A 25,477-nucleotide genomic window follows, 5' to 3' on the forward strand; every position below is an offset into this window, starting at 1 on the left:
TTTTCCCCATTTCACATGTTAGTTTGGATCTTTTCCATTGAATAAAATCGAATAAAAGACTTCATTTGAATAATATTTTTTTTCCTGTTTTATTTATTATTTATTTATTTTTCTTCGAACAACATTTTAATACATATATATTTTCTTATAAATTTGAAGGCATGGAAAACAATCATGGATCCCCTCGTCTTGGGAGAATTGACGAAGATATTTGTCTTGCGGATAGTGTAACTACGCACACAATTCTTCGAGATAAAAAAATATTTTCACAATTTACATTTATCAAAAGCAAAGGTAACTACCATACTAGGTTATGCAAACCTAATTGACGGCTCTGGAAGAGCTCAATTTTTGTTACCCAATGGGACTCAATTCTCCATTGATAATGCTTTGTACTCTTTGAGATCGAAAAGAAATTTACTCAGCTTTAAAGACATTCGAATGAACGGGTACCATATTGAAACTAGAAATGATAATAATGTGGAGTATCTTTGCATTACCACCAATATCAACAGCCAGAGGCGTATATTGGAAACACTTCCTGCTTTCTCTTCTGGGTTGTATTATACAACCATCAAAGCAGTTGAAGTCCATGCTATCATGAATCAGAATTTCATTGACCCAACGACCTTCATGCTTTGGCATGATCGCCTTGGGCATCCTGGATCCACAATGATGCGTAGGATTATTTCAAATTCAAATGGACATCCTTTAAAGCCTTACCATAGTACTTTGTCCATTGACCAGTCTTGCAAAGCTTGCTCTCAAGGGAAATTGATCATTAGACCTTCTCCGTCAAAACTTGACTTTGAATGCCCATCTTTCTTACAGAGAATTCAAGGGGATATTTGTGGGCCAATTCACCCATCTTGTGGACCATTTCGTTATTTTATGGTTTTAATCGATGCATCTACAAGATGGTCACACGTTTGCCTATTGTCAACTCGTAATGTTGCTTTTTCTAGGCTCCTTGCTCAGATAATTAAATTACGAGCACAATTCCCTGATTATCCAATAAAGTCAATTCGACTTGATAACGCTGGTGAGTTTACCTCCCAAACTTTTGATGCCTATTGCATGTCACTTGGGATTGATGTTGAGCACCCAGTTCCCCATGTCCATACTCAAAATGGATTAGCTGAAGCTTTTATTAAGCGTCTCCAGCTTATTGCTCGCACTTTGCTATTGAAGACAAAGTTGCCAATTTTTGCTTGGGGACATGCAATTTTACATGGAGCATCCTTAGTCCGCTTGAGGCCCGTTACCCACCACCAATTCTCCCCTTTACAACTTGCCTTTGGGAGACAACCCAATATATCACATTTAAGGGTATTTGGTTGTGCAGTTTATGTGCCAATTGCACCCCCACAACGCACTAAAATGGGTCCTCAACGTCGATTGGGAATTTACATTGGTTTTGATTCACCAACTATCATTCGTTATCTCGAACCTATGACAGGAGATACTTTTACAGCACGTTTTGCGGACTGTCACTATGATGAGACATTCTTCCCGCCGTTAGGGGGAGAAAAGACCGTTCCTGAAGAACGGCGAGAATTGGGTTGGAACATATCCATTATGTCTCATCTTGACCCTCGTACAACTCAAAGTGAAAATGAAGTACGAAAAATTGTCCACCTTCAGCAAATTGCTAATCAAATGCCAGATGCATTCACTGATACAGGAAAAGTGACAAAATCACATATACCTGCAGCAAACACACCAGCAAGGATTGATATCCCAATCGGATTAACCAATGTTGCAGCAAATGAATCATCTACTGCACGCCTGAAGCGAGGTAGACTCATTGGTTCCAAGGACTCAACTCCTAGAAAGCGAAAATCGATCCCAATCCCAATGGAAACGCTAATGAAGATATTATTGGGAAAGAGATTCACCTTGAATCTACAATTCATCCGGAGAATGAAAGTGTCATTGAAAAGACACAAGCCACTGAAGAGGAAAAGATACCTAATACAGAAATTTCTGTAAATTTCGCATGCAATGATGAATTATGGGACCGTAGTGAAATGGTTATCGATGATAGTTTCTCTTTCGCAGTAGCTGCTGAGATTATAAAAAGTTATGAAGATATTGAACCACGATCTGTTGATGAATGTAAAGGAAGGCCTGATTGGCCAAAGTGGAAAGACGCAATCCAAGTTGAGTTAAATTCCTTGGAAAAACGTGGTGTATTTGGACCTGTGGTTCAAACACCACAAGGTGTAAAACCTGTGGGATATAAATGGGTGTTCACAAGAAAGCGTAATGAGAAAAATGAGATTGCAAGGTATAAGGCACGACTCGTTGCGCAAGGTTTCTCTCAAAGGCCTGGGATTGATTATGAAGAAACATATTCTCCTGTTATGGATGCAATTACGTTCCATTATTTAATAAGTCTTGCAGTTTCAGAAAAACTTGACATGCGTCTTATGGACGTTGTTACTGCATACTTGTATGGGGAGTTAGATGCTAATATTTATATGAAAGTCCCAGAAGGACTCAAGTTGGCAGAATCAAACACTAAATCACGGAACATGTATTCCATTAAGTTGAGACGTTCTCTATATGGGTTGAAACAATCCGGACGAATGTGGTATAACCGTCTTAGTGAATATTTGATCAAGGAAGGCTACATTAATGATCCCATATGCCCTTGTGTTTTTATAAAGAAATCAAATTCTGGATTTGCAATCGTAGCAGTGTATGTTGATGACATGAACTTAATTGGAACTCCTCAAGAGATCATTAAAACTGCTGAATATTTAAAGGGTGAATTTGAGATGAAAGACCTTGGAAAAACTAAATATTGTCTGGGCTTGCAGATCGAGCATCATCCCAATGGTATTCTTGTCCATCAATCAGCTTACACTGAAAAAATCTTGAAGCGATTTTATATGGATAATGCCCACCCGTTGAGTACTCCAATGGTAGTTCGTTCATTAGACACAAATAAAGATCCATTCCGTCCTAAAGAGGATGATGAAATGATACTTGGTCCAGAAGTTCCATATCTTAGTGCAATAGGTGCTTTATTATATTTAGCCCAATGTACTAGGCCAGATATTGCATTCTCAGTAAATTTATTAGCCAGGTATAGCTCGGCTCCAACACGTAGACACTGGAATGGTATAAAGCATATCTTGCGCTACCTTCGTGGAACAACTGATATGGGCTTGTTTTATTCGTAAGAACCTTCCAACGGTTCAAATCTTGTTGGATACGCGGATTCTGGGTATCTCTCCGATCCACATAAGGGTCGCTCCCAAACTGGTTATGTGTTTACTTGTGGAAATACAGCAATCTCATGGCGATCTACAAAACAAACTTTGGTTGCTACCTCTTCTAATCATGCAGAAATTCTTGCGCTCCATGAGGCCAGTAGAGAATGTGTTTGGTTAAGATCCCTAGTTCATCATATTCGGAAAACATGTGATCTTTCTTCAACAACAAAAGCCCCGACAATCATGTATGAAGACAATGCTGCTTGTATAGCTCAAATTAAAGAAGGGTTTATCAAGGGTGACAGAACCAAACATATACCACCAAAGTTCTTCTACCCACATGAGCTTCAGAAGAATCAAGAGATTGAAGTCAAACAAATTCGCTCCCAAGATAACCTGGCAGACCTCTTCACCAAAGCTCTTCCGAAGTCTATATTTCAGAAGTTGGTATATGGTATAGGAATGCGACGACTTTACAAGCAATCAGATTGTTGAAGATCAGGGGGAGAAATCAATCGCGGAAACTCCTCAGTTTTACTACATTGGATGTATGTGCAATGTACTCTTTTTTCCTTCGATCAGGTTTTTATCCCATGTGGTTTTTCCTGACAAGGTTTTTAATGAGGCAACATTTAGCACGTCCAACATGATATCATTGTCTGGTGGACATCCAAGGGGGAGTGTTATAAATCCATACGTTATGGGTTTATAGGTTATGGATGCCCACAATAATATCCATCATTATATACATGTAACCTACCAATGTATTTGTACTCTACCAACCAATGTATTTGTAACCTATCAATTATGGGTGGTAGGTGATTCAGGTATCTCTGCTCCTATAAATAGTGGCACCAAATATGAATGAAAGACAAGTTGATTTGAGCAAATTATACTGTCTCTTTCTTCCTCTTATTTCTCCCTACATATTCTCTAGTTTCATAACAATTGTGACAATATTTTCACCCTAAAGCTCTAAAAATCTAATTTTGAATTAAAAAATAAAGTAATAACAAAATTTAAATGTTTTTTTTTTATAACAATCCTATTTTAATTTTGCCCAAAAATTGTGGTACTTTAAAAAAAAGTGAAAAATAATGTGGGAGACAAACTGTGAGGAAATTAATTCCTCGTTAAAAAGCTTCTATTGGGAGGATTATATATTGTTTGTCGCCATAGGTTAAGGAGGGAAATGTCAAAAATTCCCGCTAACACTTTCAATGAGGAAAAAATTATTTCCTCCTTAATAAATTGTGAAATAATGTGGGAGACATATTGCGAGGCAATTAATTCCTCACTAAAAGGCTTCTATTGCGAGGATTATATATTGTTTGTAACATCTCATATCGACCAACGGAGAGGGGGTGATGTGCCTTATATGTACATGCTCACCTCCATCTAGCACGAGGCCTTTTGGGAGCTCATTGGCTTCGAATTCATGGGAACTCCGAAGTTGAGCGAGTTTGGGCTACAACAATCCCATGACATAATATAATTGAATATTTGAGAGCTTTAATTTCTTTAAAATGAATTTTTCATTTAATCCACGTGACATAATATAATTGAATATTTGAGACTTGCATGTGTGCCATGTTATCAATTTAACAAATTTTTGGAGAAATCTAACAACAACGATTACTTGTGAGCACACATGTTAACTTTGAGGACAAAAAATGACAAAAAAATAAAAATAAAATGAGGCAACTTAATTTTTTTTTTAGTACAAGCGATAGTCTAAACTGTAGGGCATAGGATTTCTCACACATACACACACAACTATGATGTCATGGGGATTTGAACCTAAGACCTCTAGTCTGCAAGTCAATGCCTTTTTTCCACTAGACCCCATTGACAGGACCCAACCTATAATTTCGTGAACCTCAAAGACGTTTTCTGATAAAAAGCCTAATTTTTATAGCGGATAAGGAAAACATGTTGGAGACCAAATGCATAACAAATTTTTAAGTGTGACGTGACACTGTTACATGATGTTACTAATTCATATACTATAGTATTAATGGATAACATATATTAAATATATCATGAACTTAAATTATACATGTGTTATAATTTGAGTGAATGATGCTACAGTGTGGCTGTTGTGCCCCTCACATCATTTTCGCACTTATATATACATTATTATCCCTTTTTTTTTTTAACAAAAAGGCTATTAGCTGTACGCATTAATTAAGGGTGGGGAGAAGAATGCCAAACCAAATGCATGAGATACGCATGATCCCTCCATCACATGTTGAACTCTCCGCGTTTATTCCTCTCTCTCTCTCTCCTCTAAGCCTGTAAACTGCAGTACCACATGTCATTAGCTAAAGACTCCACGTGTGTCCTAGCGCAGCATTTTGTGTTCAATTATGAGACGTCATGTCTTTTTAATCACACAAGCCTTCTTCATATGCATTGATTTGACAAACTCAAAAACAAAAATTGTTAGCGGTGTTCTAACAGGTTTCAGGTTTGCCTGCCTGCCGACCAAAGTTTTTTTCCTTGGTGAAGCATGTAAGGTTTACTGTATGCAAAATAATCTGGAACCAATTTAGCACTTAAACCACACCTTAATAGAAATTTGACAATTAAACAATAGAACGATTAGAGATAAGACTTACTTGAATTAGCCATAATCAAATATACAAGATGATCTTCTCCTCTCAGTATTCCAAAATGTCAAGGCTTTCAATAGGACAAGCATACAAAATATGAACATGTGAATATGAGAGCAGAGACCAAGCTTTTTATACAAGTTGCTTTACAATTGACTCTCCTATTAAGAGACAACTGCTAGCCAAAACGTGGAGATAATGGATGATATCCACTTCCTGAAACAGTTATTCCATTTAATCATTATCTGAATAAAAGTCTCATAATATCTTAATTTAAATATAACTCTATTTATTATTTATATGACACCTCATAATAATGAAAAGGCAAACTCACAAAATACATGGAAAAACTTACAAAACATCGACGGCCCCTAAAGCCATGCCCATATTTCACGACCTAATCTAGTTATGTCAGCTCAATGCTACTTTCCCTCTGCATGTTTGTTTAAATGTCGGTTAAGCCCTTATGTTAGGGGAGAAAATACATAGAATGGAAAATTAAAAACAATTTCAAGTTTTAATTCTTTGTTTTCTCACTCATTTATTCTTCAGATGATCATCTTTCATTGCTCTCTCATTTCTCTCATCTTATATTAGGGAAGAGGGGAATCAAACCTAAGACTTTAAATGCTCTTAACTACTGAGGTACAAACCCCGTGCCATCTTTTTTCCTCTTTAAATCTTTAACTAAAAGAAAATAACTACAAAGAAGAAAACAAAAACTCTACAGAATCGAACAAGTCTTGCATCTTTGAACCTTTGTTTATGTCATTGAAGTTTATGTCTATTACACATGCTTCTCATTTTCGAGACACCGACCAAAGTTTTATGCGCTCCAAATCAAAGGAACAATGATGCAAAGTGTATTGAGGGAGGCAAAGTATTGATATTTAGAACATGAAACCAAATTTATTGTATCTTACAAAAAGTTGCATACCAAATAAGTTTTTGAATCTTAAAAATAGATTTAAAAACTCCTTGTTTTTAAGAAAAAATCAAAATTTTTGAGTTCCCTATTTGAATAGGATACCAAACGCCCCCTTAGTTTCCATATATTGTCGAGCACGAGAGAAAGAGAGGAGTCCAAAGTTGAAGATGGGTTTCACTGAAATTACCATTATACAATGTCTTAGTTTCCACACTTTTGAAATCGCCACTTATAGTCCACGAAAAATCATTTGTTAGAAACTCTCTGTGTGTAATTAGAAAACGTAAACAAACTTGGAGAATGTCGTCTTATTGAACTGAAACAACTTGGCTGGCTATATAGCCTTACAAAATAACAGAAAGAGATAAAATTGCAGCCCACGTTTTACAAACCTATTAACGTGGTAGGAGACTAAGGATAAAACAAACAAACAACTTATCCCTAAAGTATAGGGATTGTGCAAACCACTAAGCAACTAACTCAGCCACTAACAGAAGTAAATGCTAACGACTAATAATTTCAACATCCTCTCTTAAACTGAATCCCAAGCTTGATTCAGTTTATACTTGGATCTGTACAGACCCCCAACATACCTCTCAGCTTCACGAACGCATCAAGCTTTAGAGGCTTGGTCATTATGTCTGCAACCTGTTCTTGAGTGTGGCAATAAACCAGCTTCACAACTCCATCTCGAGTAAGCTCACGAAGAAAATGGAACCTGACATCTATATGCTTGCTTCGACCATGTAATACAGGATTCTTTGAAAGTGCAATAGCTGAGCTGTTGTCACAAAAAACCGTTGTAGCATCGACTTGAATATGATTAATACTCTTTAAAATCCTCCTTATCCAAATTGCTTGACAGGCACACGAAGCTGCTGAGACAAATTCAGCTTCAGTGGTAGACAAAGTGACTATTGGTTGTTTCTTCGAAGACCAAGAAACAGCTCCTGAACTCAACAAAAACACATAACCTGATGTACTCTTTCTGTCATCTACATCTCCAGCATAGTCACTGTCTGTATAGGCAAGCAGCTCCTCTTTTCCTCCCCTTCTATAAAATATCCCAAAAACTAAAGTTCCTTTCAAATACCTTAACACTCTTTTAGCTGCTTGCAGATGAAGCTCTGTGGGCCGTTCCATATACCTGCTAAGAAGACTAACTACAAACATAATATCGGGCCGAGTAGCAGTCAGATACATTAGGCTGCCAATTATTTGTTTGTAACGACTATTGTCCACCCTTACTCCATTCTCATCTTTCATGAGTTTACAACCTGGAACAATTGGATTATGAACAGAATTGCATTTATCCATATCAAACCTTTCCAACACCTCCTGTGTATACTTCTTTTGACAGAGAAAAATACCTTCAGTTTGTTGCATCACTTCTATACCAAGGAAGTATCTCATTTTTCCAAGGTCTGTCATGTCAAACTCTTGCATCATGGAATTCTTAAATGCAACAAACATATTCTCATCATTGCCCGTAAAGATCAAATCATCAACATAGAGACAAACAATAAGAATTTTACCTCCTTCTCCTGCTTTGGTGAACAACGTATGCTCATAAGGACACCGCTCGATACCTTCCTTAGCAAAATATGATTCTATCCGACTATACCAAGCTCGTGGAGCTTGTTTTAGTCCGTATAGTGCCTTCTTTAGCCTGTATACTTTCTGTTCTTCACCCTTTTGCTCATAACCAAGAGGTTGCTCGACGAAGACCTCTTCACTGAGTTCTCCATGGAGGAAGGCTGACTTTACATCTAGTTGAAAGATCACCCATTTTTGCTGTGCTGCAAGAGAAACTACCAAACGAACCGTCTCCAACCGTGCTACAGGTGCAAAAACCTCAGTGTAGTCCACGCCATGTTTTTGGGTGTACCCCTTTGCAACCAAACGGGCTTTGTATTTCTCCACCTCACCATTTTCATTGAGTTTCGTCTTATACACCCATTTCACGCCAACCTTCTTTGCTCCAATAGGTAAGTCTGTTAATTCCCAAGTATCATTTTTCTTTATAGCTTCAATCTCCACATCCATCGCTATTCTCCACTTTGCATCTTTTACTGCCTCTTCGAATAGAACTGGATCATTGGCTGCAAACATGGCCAAATATGCCATGTCTTCTTCCTCAGATAATCCTTCTCCACTTACATAATCCTCCATCCAGCTTGGTTGCTTTCGCTGCCTTTGCTCACGAGATTCAAGTGAAGGATTTGAAGGAACTTCACTTGAGTCACTTGAGTTAGACAGATTGCCTTCATTTATCCCATTAAAACCTTCAGTTTCAGCATCATCTCCATTTTGAGCATTTGCATCTGGTTCTTTGTTATTGTCAGTCCAATCCAAATCAGCCAAAATAACTTCCTCGTGTAATTTATCCCAGTCCCAGCTGCTGTCTTCTTCAAACACCACATCCCTGCTTATTATAATTTTATGAGAAATGGAATTATACAACCTATATGCCTTTGACTCTTCACTTACTCCAAGTAAAACACATCTTACACTCTTGTCATCAAGCTTTGTCCTCTTGCAATCAGAAACATGAACATGAGATACACATCCAAACACCCTAAAATGATCCACTGCTGGTTTGAATCCGCTCCAAGCTTCTTCTGGAGTTTTGTTCTTCACTGCAAGAGTTGCGCTTCTGTTGAGTACATGAACTGTCCAATTCACAGCTTCAGGCCAAAAAGTTTTGGGAACCTTCTTTCCTGAAAGCATACTTCGAACCATATTCATGATAGTTCGATTCTTCCTTTCCGCAACTCCGTTTTGTTGAGGAGTGTATGCGGCTGTTAATTGTCTTCGAATACCATTCTCACTGCAAAAATTAGTGAATTCAAGTGACATGAACTCACCCCCCCGATCAGTACGAAGACATTTTATAGTTGAACCCGACTCCTTTTCAACACGACTCTTATATTTCTTGAAGGTAAGAAATGCTTCAGACTTTTCAGCCAAGAAATAAACCCAAATTTTTCGACTATAATCATCAATAAAACTGATCATGTACCTTCTGTTGCTGTTGGACATAGGGCTAATTGGTCCACATATATCAGCATGTATCATCTCAAGAATTTGAGAAGCTCTCCATGTGCTTTCTCTGGGAAATGGATCTCTCTGTTGTTTTCCCACCAAGCAATCCTCACATACCTTCGACGAGGTATCAAGAGAAGGTAGTCCCCTTACCATCTCCTTTTGTTGAAGAATTTTCAGACCACTGAAGCTTAGATGACCGTATCTGCAGTGCCAAAGTCGTGCTGGATCTTCCATGAAAGAATGAAAACAAGCTTCCTCCTTTGGTTGTGTCTGAGCAAACAGTTTGAACATTCGATTCGAGGACATTGTAACCTCCATAATTAAACCCTTCTCAGGATGATAAATTTTGCATGATCCTCTTTGTATGAGAATTTCAAGTCCCTTCTCAGCTAGCTGCCCAATGCTTATCAAACTATTTTGTAATCCTGGAACATAAAATACGCCTGTAATAATCTGTACAAAACCATTCACCAGCATATGCACATTACCTTTGCCCATCACGTCCATGCTTGAATTATCTCCCAATTTCACTTTTTCTCTGAAATCTCCATCAAAACCTGAGAAAAACTCCCTCTTGCCACACATGTGATTGCTGCATCCAGAGTCTAGAAACCACAATTCTTCTTTGATTGCTTCCTTTTCTCCCACGTACGCCATCAACAATATTTCTTCATTACCTTCTGCATAGTTTGCTTTTGCTTCTGTTTCCTTCTTTGGACATTCATATTGAAAATGTCCAAGTTGATGGCAGTTATAGCATTCAATGGTGGATTTGTCAAAGTTACGCCTGCCTCCTCCTCTTCCTCGTCCACGAAAACCACCACGACCTCGTCCTCTTTCTCTGGAAGTCTCTCCAAAAGTGACCTTCAAAGCATGTTCTTCTACAACATGAGCTTTCATACGTTGCTCATGTACTAGAAGGCTACTTTGTAACTCATCAATGGTAAGGGCATCCAAATCGTTTGATTCCTCAATAGAGCACACCACGTAATCGTATTTGGCAGTCATGGATCTCAGAATCTTCTCGATGACTGCGACATCATCCAGCTTTCCCTTATTGACCCTCAGCTTGTTGACCACAGAAAGAGTACGAGCAAAATACTCGTTCACAGACTCCCCTATCTTCATGTTGAACATCTCAAACTCCTTTTGGAGGGCTTGTCGTTGCGACCTCTGCACTCGTGCTGTCCCTTGATATTTCTGCTTCAAGGAATCCCAAATACTTTTGGCTGTATCCTTGTTCAAGATTGTCTCCAAAATCGATCGATCTATCGCCTGGAAGAGATAATTCTTCGTCTTCATATCCTTCAACTTGGCGTCATCAATGACCTTCTTCTGTGCTTCAGTGAGTTGAACTCCTTCTGCTTCTGCAGGAATTCCATCTTCCACCAGACTCCAATATTCTTTCGAACGCAAGAAATTCTCCATAAGCATACACCAATGATCATAATGCCCATCAAATTTCGGAATCGCGGGTTGCACAAATCCACTCTCAGTTGCCATAATCTTGGCACTAAAGACCAAAGAAGACTGCTGCTTCTGAAAAACCAATCAGGCCCCTGTGAAGGAGCTCTGATACCAATTGTTAGAAACTCTCTGTGTGTAATTAGAAAACGTAAACAAACTTGGAGAATGTCGTCTTATTGAACTGAAACAACTTGGCTGGCTATATAGCCTTACAAAATAACAAAAAGAGATAAAATTGCAGCCCACGTTTTACAAACCTATTAACGTGGTAGGAGACTAAGGATAAAACAAACAAACAACTTATCCCTAAAGTATAGGGATTGTGCAAACCACTAAGCAACTAACTCAGCCACTAACAGAAGTAAATGCTAACGACTAATAATTTCAACATCATTCGATCTGAATACTTATTTCATAGCCCTCAGACATATGAGTAGATTTGTCGGGCAAAACGGAGAACAAAACTAAAATTAACTTCTTGAAGAAAAAGACACGGGTAATGTTTATTGAGTAAAAGGTGGGTGCTGCTTTGCTAAGCGGTTGTGGCATTATTCTTTTAATTTCAAATATGGACAATTCAATTTAATTCTACGACTAATAATACAGGTACGCACTTGAGGATCATATATGGTGGTCCTCATAATAGAACGACTCCACTCAAGCCTATTTTCTAATTATCACTGGGCTGTTCGAGCCTATATTTTAATTAGCACATGGACCCGTCCTTCTGCTTCTTCATTTTCTTTTCCACTATTTTGTCTTTTTGTGTGCAGAAGTTGGTTTGTAGAGTTAAACGTGTACAAAAGAAAATTATGCAACAACTCACATAATTCACGTGATAATAGAATAAAATAAAATGCACTGATTGAAAAGCAAAAGAACTTGTCCGAAAATGAAATGGTGCTCTCCTTCCTCTTCAAATGAAATCCTTGGACTTCCATTGTTTACATACATTCAGCAATCAAATATTCAAAGCTGCAGTGTGTGACGTGTCCAATTCCCTCTTTCATAAATAATTATAATTTTTTTTTTTAAAAAAAAAAGAAGAGAAATGACTCCCATTGATGAATGTAACACAAAACATAGTTAATATCGCAATATATCAAGTGGGTGACACATTTCCGCATTGTTTCAGAAAGGATGCCATGATGGATTGAATATATAGTCCTTCAATAAAAATACTAGTGTGCATAAACTTCGATTAAAATACTGATGTGCTTGCAAAGGACAAGATCTTGAAAGCAAAAGCCATTATGACTCTATTGTTTGCTCAAATTGCTCAAATTACATATAAACTTTTGTGTTGCGCTTGTACTAAAAAAAATTCCTCAATTAATTTTCAGAATTAACTAGTTATTTATTCTCATTGCAAACGATTTTTTTTTTTTCCTTCATTGATGAGTTGTAGGAGTATGAAAAAACATGTAAAAGGAAAATCCTTGACCCCTTAACCAAATTTCGTTGTCATCATGAGGGAAATATCAAGTAATTGCCTGCATATTTCCTTGAATTAAATCTCACCACGGTTTTACCAAGAAAGCAACCATCCAAATAACTCGCCTGATCCAATCAAAAGAAAGCATTCATTGAAAAGCAAAAAAGGAAAAAAATTCAAAAGAAAGCACTCATTAAATGATTCCCATTGGTGAAAAGGGCAGTCTCTTTTTTGAGGCTGTTTTCAGTTATGAGCTATTTCCTAAATATAACCCTAAAATAATACCAAAATCATCTCCAGTCATGGGCTAAATAAAATTTTGGCCAAATTTGGAGGGCCACATTTGGCCCTTTAGCCCTCCAACCAGGCCACATATAGCCCGGCTTTGGGCTAGACCAAATTTATAATGGGACACACACATGTGCTTTTCAAGAACCCAATTAAATAATGCTGGACCATTTTGAATGTCTAATTCGTACTGTATGAGAAATAAATAATAAAAAATTGTTGGTAAATGACCGTTGGGTCAGACCTACCCCACTTCCTTTTAAAAAAAAATAAAAAAAATAAAATTAATAAATGTGGTCAGACCCTCACCATTTTGAATCACTTCGTACTGTATGAGAAACAAATTATAAAAAATTGTTGGTAAAATGACCGTTGGGTCAGACCTACCCCACTCCTTTTTTTAATTTTTTTTTAATTTATAAAATAATAAATGTGGCCAGACCCTCAAATCTTTAGTGTTGTTTGAAAAAAAATTATAAAAATCTAATATGAAATCTGGATAGTTGTTCCCGGACCGACACGTGTCACTCGAAAATCATAGTCCAAAAAATTATGGAATATTGTCTCTAAATAGTAGTTTAATTATATTAAACAATATATAGTGTATAATGTATGAGTATTGTACCATAGTTTTTCTCAAAATAATAAAATATGAAGGATCCTAAAATATAGCCCTGCATGGCTGGAGATGGAAAAATTTAGCCCTGCACTATTCTTTAAAAAATTAATATTTTGGGGGCTAAATTTTTAGCCCTGGACTACATTTAGCCCTGTGGCTGGAGATGGCCTTAGCTTTGTTTCTTCTTGTTGGTTTCTTGGCTGATCTTGAGGAGTTGTATATTTTGTGAGGTTCTGGTTGGCTTGCTGGTCTTACAAATTCTCTGGCTATGTAATTTTTTCGGTGTTGAGGTAACACTAAGCTAAACTTGTTGGCTTGCTTCGTCCACATTTCTGTTTTGTTCAAGTAACATAACTAAGCATTGTTTTAGATGGCATTATATTTTTGTTTTAAATGTTGAAATTCGTAGTTTTGTTCCTTCTAATGTTTATATGTTGAATTCCTCTGTTTCTCTCTGTTGAAATACAAAACATGTATAATTTTCCCAGTTCTCTCTGTTTCTCTCTTGTTGTTTCCTCATCGTCCTTATTTCTCCTCTGGTTTAAATTTTAATCCTTTTCTTTTTTGCCGTTTCTCATCATCTTTCTATTTAGTTAGAAAAAGGCTTATTTTCATTGAGTGTTTTCAGCAGCAGCAGATTGCCTAATGGCATTGAGCACCCAAAGAGACTCTGCCTTTCTTCCTTCACCTGATCAGTCTGCTCCTCAACCAAACCACGATGTGTTTTTGAGTTTCAGGGGTGAGGACACTCGAAATAGCTTTGTGTGCCATTTATACCACGAATTGCAGCGCAGGGGCATTAAAACATTCAAGGATGATCGTGAGCTTGAAATAGGGACACCTATTTCTTCAGAGCTCATCAAAGCAATTGAAGAATCAGCGCTAGCAATCGTTGTTCTCTCGCCAAATTATGCATCTTCTTCCTGGTGCTTGGATGAGCTTACAAAGATTCTCCAATGCATGAAATCCAAGGGCACAATTCTGCCAGTGTTTTATCATGTGGATCCCTCCGATATGAGAAAACAAAGCGGCAGTTTTGGGGAAGCCTTCACTGAGCATGAGAAAAGGTTTAAGGAAGACATCGATAAGGTGAAGCGCTGGAGAGATGCTTTAACAGAAGTAGCCAATTTATCTGGGATAGATTCAAAGAATGAGTAAGCATGAATGAACAACTTCTCTATATGTCTTAACAAAACCCATGGCTTACATTTTTAACTTAATCATCGTTTTACTTTTCTTCCTTGTAGGTGTGAAAGAAAGCTTATTGAAAAGATTGTTGAATGGGTGTGGAGTAAAATGCATCGCACATTCAAATTGTTGGATTCCACAGAGTTAGTGGGAATTAAGTTTACACTTGAGCAAATAGATTTGCTTTTAGCTCCTACGGATGATGTTCGCTTTATAGGGATATGGGGGATGGGCGGCATTGGCAAGACGACCATTGCTAAGCTAGTTTATGAGAGCATTTCTATTCATTTTGAAGTTAGCTGCTTCCTTGCTAAAGTTAGAGAGGTTTCTGAACATGGGAATCTTGTTAATCTACAAAGACAGCTTCTTTTCCCGATCTTGAAGGAACAAATTACTCAAGTTTGGGATGAACAGTGGGGGACCTATTACATTAAGAATTGCTTATGTAATAAGAAGGTTCTTCTCATCCTTGATGATGTGAATGAATCAAGCCAACTAGAAAAAATTGCTGGAAAAAAGGATTGGTTTGGTAAGGGGAGTATAATCATAATTACAACTAGAGATGAACGGTTGCTAGTTAAGCATGATATGCAGGTATCATATAAGGTAGAGGGATTAGGTAATGATGATGCTCTTGAGCTCTTTAGTCTGAATGCCTTTAAAAAAAATGAGCCTGAGGAAGGTTTCTTGGAATTGTCCAAGAGTTTTGTAGATTATGCCAGAGGCCTTCCACTAGCTCTTAAACTCTTGGGATGCTTAGTTTATAAGAGAGATCAAGATGAATGGAAAAGTGAATTGGATAAGTTGCGGAAAATTCCTGAGTCAAAAATATTTGATTTGCTCAAAATAAGTTATGATGGACTAGATGAGATGAACAAGGATATATTTCTTGATGTTGCATTTTTTCATAAGCGGAAGGGCAAGGAGAAAGTAATTGAAATACTAGACAGTTGTGACCTATTTGGTCGTATTGGGATAAATGCTCTTGTTCAGAAATCGCTTTTAACTATTGATATTTTAAACAATATTGTTGACATGCATGATTTGATACAAGAAATGGCATGGGAAATTGTTCGTTAAGAGTGTCCTGATGAGCCTGGTAGACGAAGTCGATTGTGCAATCACGATGATATCTCTCATGTATTCATAAACAATACGGTAAGAAGTTATATAAAAGATACTAAGTTTTGGAAGATTTATGATTTGTCCTTAACACAGTATTAGACTTAATTAATGATATCTTTGATGTATTTATAAACAATATGATAAAAAGTTATATAAAGATAGTTTTGGAAGATAAATGATTTCTCTTTAACACATTATTGGACTTAAATGTGCAATTAACTTTTCCTTTACTATTCTTAATTACAGGCAACATACAAAATTAAAGGCATTGCCTTACGCATGGCACGCATGGCGAGACTTGAAATGGCAGATTGGAATTGTGAAGCCTTCTCTAAGATGTGTAACCTGAAAGTTCTTGAATTTGACAATGTGATCATTTCTTCAAGCCCCAGAATTCTTCCTAATTCCTTGAGAATTATCAAATGGAGTCGGTATCCTTCCAAATTTCTCCCATTAGGTTTTCAACCGAATTTCCTTATTGCACTTGAGATGCGTGAGAGCAAACTTGTTCGGCTTTGGGATGGAAGAAAGGTAAGAGTAGTGACCATATGCCATTCTAGAAATTAGTTTTTTTATATATATTTTATTTTAAATATTTTGTTTTAAAAATTAAAATAAATCTGAGCTAATTATCTGTTCATTCCATTGTTTATGAATTGTACAGGACTTGCCTAAATTGAAAAAAATGGACCTTGGGTTCTCTGAAAACTTGACCACAACCCCAGATTTCAGTGGCATTCTGAATCTTGAGGTGTTGATATTTGAAAGTTGTGATAATTTGGTTGAGATTCACCTGTCAATTGCAGATCTCAAAAGGCTTAGAGGTTTGCATCTTGGTAATTGCTCAAAATTGAAAAAGATTCCAGAATTTTCAGGGCAAATGAAAAATTTGTCAGGGCTTTTTTTACAAGGGACGTCCATTGAGAAATTACCTTCATCAATAGGATGTCTGGTTGGCCTTACTGTTCTGTTTCTAATGAATTGCAAAAATCTCCTGGGTCTTCCGAGTGAAATTTGTAATTTGAAGTCACTTGATGCACTCCGTGTGGAAGGATGCTCAAAAATTGACAAACTCCCAGAGAAGTTGGAGAAGATGGAGTGTTTAGAGTGGCTTTCAGTGGATGGAACTTGTATAAGACAGCTACCGCGCTCCATTTTTGGTTTGAAAAAACTGAAGGAGCTATCTTTGGACGGAAGTGGATCACAGCCTAATAAAAAACCCAACATGTTTCGGTTGGGCCGCCCCTGGTTATATAAAAGAAATGCTTTAGTGTTGGGTTCGAGTGATTGTGGACTTTGGGATCTTCCCAGTGATACTGGCTGCTTGTCTTCTTTAGTACAATTAAAGCTTAGTAGAAACAATTTTATTAGCCTTCCTGCAAGCATTGGATGTCTTTATAAGCTTAAGTTATTATGGGTGAATGGGTGCCAAAGGCTTCAACAATTGCCAGATCTTTCTAAGCTTATCTCATTAATGGATATAGACATAGCCGGTTGCACTTCCTTGAAAATGTTACCACATCTTTCGTCAAATTGCACTTCCTTAAACGACAAAATATATTATTGTCGTTTTAATTGTGCCAATTGCTTTGTATTGGTTGACAATGAAGGCTGCGATGGTATAATACTGAAAATGCTACAGCGATACCTTCAGGTTCTCCTCTCTCTCTCTCTCTCTCTCTCTCTCTCTCTCTCTCTCTCTCTCTCTGTGTGTCTGTCTCTCTTTTTGTTGTTTGCTATAATAATTACATCTATGTATATGGTATAGGTAATCCCTCGGCCTCTTCACGGATTGGAAATTGTAACTCCTGGAAGGAAAATTCCAGAGTGGTTCGGTAATCAAAGTTTGGGCAATTCCCTAACTGTGGAGCTACCTACCACGTGGATGGGAATAGCTTTATGTGCTGTGTTTGAAGTTCAGGCTCATCTTTCTGAATTTCATGATTTTTCAATTAGCTGTCACCCACAAGGAATGGAGACACCTGGATGTTTTAAATATTTTGAAATAGGCAATTTGTCGGATAACCTTTGGGTAATTTATGCATCTCGCGAACAATTTAAGACGAAATGCAGTCAGATAAATGTTTTGTTCCGAATTCATCGTCACAGATGGGTGAGTGTGAAGAAGAAGTGTGGGGTGAGTGTGAAGAAGTGTGGGTTTCGTTTGGTGCACGAGCAAGATGTGGAACAACTCAACCAGATCATGATGAACAAATCCATCATCAATTCAGCTGATGCACAAGGTCAACAACGCGACGACGAGGAGGAGGCTGGTCCTAGTGGAAGTGGTAGCTCTCACCAAAAATCTCTCTTCTGCAATACCTATGCTATTTCCGAAGATGCAGACCAAGATGAATTAAATGATGTTGTTGACGAAGCTCGGCCCAGAAAAAGAAAAAAGATCGATGTGATTGGGACTGACCTATGATTCCTCACTTTCAAAGCAAGAAGCATCACAGCTGCTGCATTTCAATTCAATGTTTTTTTTTATTTGGCTCTATTCCTTGTTTTGTTTTAGGAGCATATCTGAATTTCTCTCAACTTGTAAAGATTTTCTCCCTCTTTTTAACAACTGCACTTTTTATGAAAATTTTCAACTACAGCAGGGGACTTTTGATTTGGAGGGTAACCACTTTGATTTGCTACTTAGGCCTTGACCCCTCTTATTTTTCGCTATTGTTGAAAAGTTTAATAAAAACTATTATTCTTAAAAGAGGAGCTAAATTTTTGCTAACTTCGTTAAAAACTCCTCCTCCTCAAATATCTGCACCTCAATTTTTGCTCTCACAACTGATATTATTTGTAAGTCACCTCCATCAGTCTCCCTGCATTTTCTTTTCTTTCCATACATTTATCATTAGATTCATCACTTATTGTTTCTTTGATGATAATTCCTCTTTCTCTCTCTCATGTCATTTTGTCATTTTGGTCGGTAACAATGAGCTGGATATTATATGCATCTGAGAAAGAACATTTCTTTGTTAAACTGCTCTATTATATGCAGCTGGAATTTGCACCTCAAGATCACCTACCTGGTTCTTATTGACACAACTTATGTGACTATTTAAACTGCTCTATTCTGTTTTGTGCAGGATGGAATAAGCCAACAAGAATTCTCAATTAGGCGCGTAAACATTTGCATTAAAACGATCTAAAACCGACCAATTGCTTTGTCGGAACTCCTCCCCTGTCTGCTTCATTGATCATCTGTTTGATAGTTTGTGCAATCTCTTTCAATTATGCAATCTTCTATTATTTAGCATCTCTCAGTTTTAAATTATTCAACAGACTAGAATTTTGAGAGGTTCATTAACATCAGAATATGTTGAGCAGAATTTGGCAGAGCTAGTTCTATTTTGAATAAAACTACAGTAACTTTTTGTTTGTAGATTGGTGATTTATGAATGAGAAGGTGTCAAACTCACATTTCCACAAAAACAGAGGATATAGTCTTTATATTAATATTCACACAGTAGTCTGTCTTGATAACAACATTTTCACACTAGGAAAATCATTTGAGAATGAGAGGCAATAATTTTGGAGTTATTATTTTCCTTTTATTTTTATTTTGAGACATTTTGGAGCTATAATAAGACCGACATTACTACATAGGTTCTAAAAATTAACATGTATTGTAGAAGCTCTAGATATAAAAATTAAAATGTATTGGAGCTATAAAAATTAACATAGATATGTTCAAACAAACAGAGCCGAACAAACATCCAAGGGCCATCAAGTACAAGCTCTAGATATGACAACCGAAGGCCGAATGGCACCAAATAAAGTCCAAAATGAAGCCAACTACAGTCTCTAGCTAATCAACCAATCACAAAATTATTAATTTGTGTAGCTCTAAGCAAATTCCAAATGAGAATTGAAGCATAGTTTGGAGTCTAATAATTAAAAATCTAATAGAAAATTAAAATTGTAAATGTGAGTTAGGCGAGTTGGTCAAGGTAGTGTGCTTGCTCTTTGCACCCGAGTTCAAACCCCCTCCCCGTACCGTACATTACAATAGGTTGAACATCGCCTTTGTCAATTTGAGAAAAAAAAATTTGAAATTAAAATGTAAAGCAAACATAAATTAAGAGGAATTCAATATTCTTTCAATTGTGCGTCTATGGCTTGGAAGATACGAATGGTACCTAGCCAAACAGTAAAACCAATGTTGTGGTCAATGTTCCCTTGATTGGGTTCAAAAACCTAATTCAGGCCTAAGATAACCCTGGATTAGGTTAAGACTTAGTTAATTTGGGGCCAATGATATGATTCAAGCCTAAATAAACCCTTGTTTTAGGGCTAAGAAAGCCCTATTCGGACCTAAAAACCCTTGTTTTGGGCCTGTCTAGCAATGAAAAGTTATATTACTTTGAAAAGTAAAAATTCAAATATAAAGTGTGGAAAAGTAAATCACTGTTAAGTAAGGTGCGAGAAAAATAAATGGCAGGAATGTAAAGTATGAGTAAAGTAAATTGCAGAGGAAATAAAGTTTCAGAAATTAGAGATTTCTCTATTCAGCTCAGGCATGATAATAAATTAAGACAAAAGCAAAAGATTTCTCCATTTAGCTACTTTGAAGAACAAATTACAGCAATGAAGAGATTGGAGATTTCTCTATCCAATATGTTACAAGTTTTAGCTGTTTAGAAGGAACCTAGCCTAATTATCTAACAAAGATCATACCAAGAAGATGGCAGAGTAGTAAAAGATAAGTGCAGGAGTTGTCAAATGGTTATCTAGATAGCAGGTTGGCTGTTTGAAAAGCTTGAAGTTTGTTCAAGTGCTTAAGAAACGTTGTGTCTGATTTTGGAGAGAAAGTCTCGAGTGTTGCTGTTAAACCTCTATATTTATATGCAAAAATTTCCAAAGATGACGGTGATGGGTGGAGGATAAAGCTTAAGTGTTGTCCCATGGTAGCTGCATACTTGCCCTTGTGAGTTTATCCACAAGTAGGAGAAAAAGTATCTTAGATGAAGATGCTGGTTTCAAGGGATGTTCATGATTTACTATCCTTTTGCAGATGGAAAACCAGTCGGAAGACGGCTCCTCTTGGTTTTGGCGTCAATCATCCATCTTGCTTCCTTGCTGAGAGAGACGACGGTCAAGTGGCTCTTAATGGTGAAAACCTATTTTCAGAAGGACACGTGGGTCAACTTGGTAAGGGCTACCCATTCTCTGACTTTAGTGCTGTTCACCCCTTTTTGTGTACCTGTGATGGTAGGATAAAGTTCCCCATTAATTTAAAGACCATGGTTGGTCAATAAATTAACTTTCTTTGTGTGTCGAGCGTGCCACCATTAGCAATTTTTCAATTCCAACAGATTTGAGAGTAAAAATAACTTGCGCCCCAAGCTATTGACTTTGAACAAGCGATTGTGAATTTGGGTGAGGAATATCTCCCAAGTAAGTTCTTTTCTATGCCTTAAACTGGTAAGGACTTTTACAATTTTTCTCAGTACGAAAACCGGTAGTTCTGGCCAGAATGAAAGATGACAGATTGAACCAATTTCAGGCAGAACTCCCTTTTACAAGACTCAAAAAGGGAAAACTGACTATACAAGGACAAGAAGAGGGCTGTGCCTCCATTTCTGTCTGGATAGTTGCCTCTGTTCTGGGCTGGACTGGGTACGCCTGTGCTGGACTGGACTTTTAACAACTTCAACTGCTAGGTTTCAGTTGCAAATCGATACCAAAGCTTGGGTTTGGCAGAGCTTTAATCTATTTCGAACCCTGGAAGGCTTTTGGATGGGCAGAACTGGGACTTCTCCAGTCTGAAAGGGGCAGAAGTGGCTGGACTCGAGCTGGAAATGGGCTGTAATACCTGTGCTGCTTAGTCAGGGCTCTTCATAAATTTGTTGAGGTTTTCATATTTGAGAAAACTCAAAACTCTGCTTGCCTTGGCTCTGCTGAACCAAATTTGTAACGAGAGAGAGACTTCGTTATCGTTGATTTGTGAACTGGAATTCAAATCAGAAACAGTGGTTCAGCTGTCTTTGCTGGGAGAAAAACAGGATGATTCTGCAAGCTTGTTGAAAAAAGCTTTTGAAATTAAGATGCTTCAGACTCTGGGTCTGTTGGACTTAGCTTGGAGTTCTCGTGATCAAGTGATCATTTTGAGTATTTGTCTTTTGACTGGGTTTTGGTTGAGTTGGTTGGGTGTCTTTTTCTCTGTTCACCCCCTCTTATATATATGAAATGTTCTTTTGAAAGTGGGCGGCAAGTAATCAAAATATCTTTTTAATTTTTAATTTAAAACAAACAGGGGTTCTATCCATTTTCTGGGATGCGAGCACTTATCAATTAGTTTCTTGAAGTGATCATTTCCCTGCGTTTTGATGGGATGCCATACTGTTCTTCCATCTCAACTGCTTTTGCAAGAGTCTGAAGCTTGCGATGGCAAGTTCCCAGTTTTTGAACAACTCCCTGTTCCCGCTTTATCTCCTTTTCATAGAAACAGTGTGTGCTTATCCTTTGAAAATGGCGCCTTCTTTGGTGCAGAAGGATATCTTCCGAATAAACAAAACGGGGCTTGGTCTCCTGGCAACAGAGTTTTTCAGAAACGTTCTTCTTTCATACCTGCTTCTGTTCAATCTTGATTTCAGCCGATTTTGTTGACTTTTCTTAGTCATGGATCACGTGGGATTGTTTTTAAAAGATCAGCTGGGTTTAGTTTGCGTTTTGAGCCCCATTCTAGTTCATCCAAGGCCCAAGTTGCTTTCTGATTTCCACTGTTCCCAGGCCTCTTAACGTTTTGGGCCAGGTGTTCTTGGCCTGTCCACTCGTTTAATGGGCTGGGTCGTGCTGATGGGCTTGAGGTCGTCTGATACGAGCGGCCTAGGAGATGGTGTGGGCTTTTGTTTTTGGCGTGGCAAATTTGGGCCCAAACAAGTGCGAGTCAAAGCTGAGATACTTTGAGATATGGGCCTTTGAGTGAATTTAAACTAAGTAATGGTCCAAACACAAAATCAAAAGACCTTTTTGTTGGTTTTGAAAGAATGAAAGAATGTAATTTTAATATTTAAAAAATAAACCAACTTTGGTTCGTTTTCCAGATATGGTACAAACAGGGATGCAATGCAACAATGGATGCCTAAAGTTTTAGTCTAAAATATTTGCTTGGAAAGGACGAGACCCTTTGACTATGTTATTTGCACAAATTGCTTTACAATTTTTAAATTTTTTCTAATTACATTTTTCGTTTCTTTTCTCATTGTAAACAAAAGTTTTTATTTATTTATCTCTTTATTGATCAATTCTAGACGGAAAATCCTTGATGCCTTAAACCAAATTTCGTGATTATTATTTGATCCATATTGTTCTCTTTTACTCCATATATATTGTGATGAAAAGATCAAGTAATTGCCACCATCTAATGTCTAAGTTTCCATATATTGTCGAGCACGAGAGAAAGAGAGGAGCCCAAAGTTGAAGATGGGTTTAACTGAAATTACCACCATCTAATGTCTTTGTTTCCACACATCTGAAATCCCCACTTATAGTCCACGAAAAATCATTCGATCTGAATGCTTATTTCATGGCCCTCAGACATATGAGCAGATCTGTCGGGCAAAACAGAGAACAAAACTAAAATTAACGTCTTGAAGAAAAAGGCACGGGTAATGTTTGTTGAGTAAAAGGTGGGTGTGGCTGTGCTAAGCGGTTGTGGCATTATTCTTTTAATTTCAAATCTGGACAGTTCAATTTAATTCTACGACTAATAATACAGGTACGCACTTGAGGACCATATATGACGGTCCTCATAATAGAACGACTCCACTCAAGCCTATTTTCTAATCAGCGCTGGGCTGGAGCCCTAACATAGATCCGCCCTTTTGCTTCTTCATTTTCTTTTCCACTATTTTGTCTTTTTGTGTGCGGAAGTTGGTTTGGAATAGCATTAAAAAAAAAATTTCTTCTTGACAATTTATTATTTTATGGGTTTTGTTACGAGGATGCTTGGCAAAGTTGGCTGACGGTGAATGAATAGACCCAATTTCGGAAAGGAAATTTCTTGGCTTCCCCATGGAAAGATCCATTTCCTCTGACTTTATTTGAAATGTGCACAGCCAATTTTTAAATCAGTATGTATAAGTATATGTGTAGAGTTAAACGTTGTTGAGAACCTAGGTTGAACACTTCACAAAACACGTAAACACACGTTTGCTGGACACTCAAATGCTGGGAGAATATCTGTTATTGAATCAAAGAGCAACTGTGGCAATAAATAGCCTTACAAAGGAAAACTAAGAATTGGAAATAAGCAGCCCACGTTTTACCAACCTAACAACGTGGTATATGACTAAAACATAATCAAATCAAATAACTTATTCCTAAAGTATAGGACTTATCAACAGCAACTGAAACAGCCCTACAAACTAGGACAACTAACCCTTATAGCTAGGAAATCTTTAACAACATCAACATCCTCCCTTAAACTGAAAACTATCAGCAATCAGTTTATATCCATGAGTGGATAAACACCCAATAACTCCCTCAAATTTTGAAACACGTCCAGCTTCAAAGGCTTGGTCATGATGTCTGCCACCTGCTGCTGTGAAGAACATTGGACCAATTCCACGACTGCATCCTTGGTGAGCTCTCTTAGAAAATGGAATCGAACGTCTATGTGTTTGCTACGCCCGCGCATCACTGGATTCTTTGAGAGCTTAATAGTCGAACTATTATCACAATAAATTGTTGTGGGCGTGGGCTGTTTATGATTGAGCTGCTACAGGATTCTCCTTAACCAAACTGCTTGACATGCACTCGATGCTGCAGCTATAAACTCAGCTTCAGTTGTAGATAAAGTGACCACAGGTTGTTTCTTTGAGGACCATGAAACTGCCCCTGAACTCAACATAAAAACGTACCCGGAAGTACTCTTCCTATCATCTTGATCTCCAGCATAATCACTGTCAGTGTACCCAATGAGTTCGTCTTTTCCTCCCTTCCTATAAAACAACCCAAAACTCACCGTGCCCTTCAAGTATCTCAACACTCTCTTTGCAGCTCCAAGATGCAGCTCAGTAGGTCTTTCCATGAACCTGCTAATCAAACTGATAACATACATCATATCTGGTCGTGTTGCAGTTAAGTATATAAGGCTGCCCACAATTCGTTTGTACAGAGTATTATCAATCACCACTCCCTCTTCATCCTTCATCATTTTGAACCCAGGAACAATAGGATTATGGACAACATTACAATCATTCATATTAAACCTCTCCAGCACTTCTTGAGCATATTTCCGTTGACAAACATAGATGCCTTCCGACCTTTGAAGCACTTCTAAACCAAGAAAATAACTCATTTTCCCAAGATCAGTCATGTCAAACTCAGTCATCATAGAATGCTTGAATTTTCTGAACATAGACTCATCATTCCCAGTGAATATAAGGTCATGAACATAAAGACAGACAATTAAAAATTTACCTCCATCCATTCTTCTGACAAATAAAGTGTGTTCATGTGGACACTTCTCAAAACCTTCCTTCAAGAAATATGACTCAATACGGCTGTACCATGCTCGAGGAGCCTGTT

The 25,477-nt window shown here is 37.5% G+C and overlaps 2 pseudogenes across 1 annotated transcript; one reads left to right on the forward strand and one right to left on the reverse strand.

Annotated features, from left to right (window-relative positions):
- The first annotated feature begins 14,206 nt into the window (after positions 1-14,206).
- On the forward strand, positions 14,207-18,527 carry LOC110744734 (TMV resistance protein N-like; annotated as a pseudogene). The gene is made up of 5 exons (XR_015826055.1): positions 14,207-14,778; positions 14,872-15,970; positions 16,184-16,468; positions 16,602-17,591; positions 17,706-18,527. The product of XR_015826055.1 is annotated as a TMV resistance protein N-like (transcript).
- Positions 18,528-24,389: 5,862 nt separating this feature from the next.
- LOC148291161 (secreted RxLR effector protein 161 pseudogene) lies at positions 24,390-25,151 on the reverse strand (annotated as a pseudogene).
- Between the last annotated feature and the right edge of the window lie 326 nt (positions 25,152-25,477).

Source organism: Prunus avium, chromosome 8, assembly GCF_965620075.1.
Source record: "Prunus avium chromosome 8, drPruAviu1.hap1.1, whole genome shotgun sequence".
Taxonomy (NCBI): domain Eukaryota; kingdom Viridiplantae; phylum Streptophyta; class Magnoliopsida; order Rosales; family Rosaceae; genus Prunus; species Prunus avium.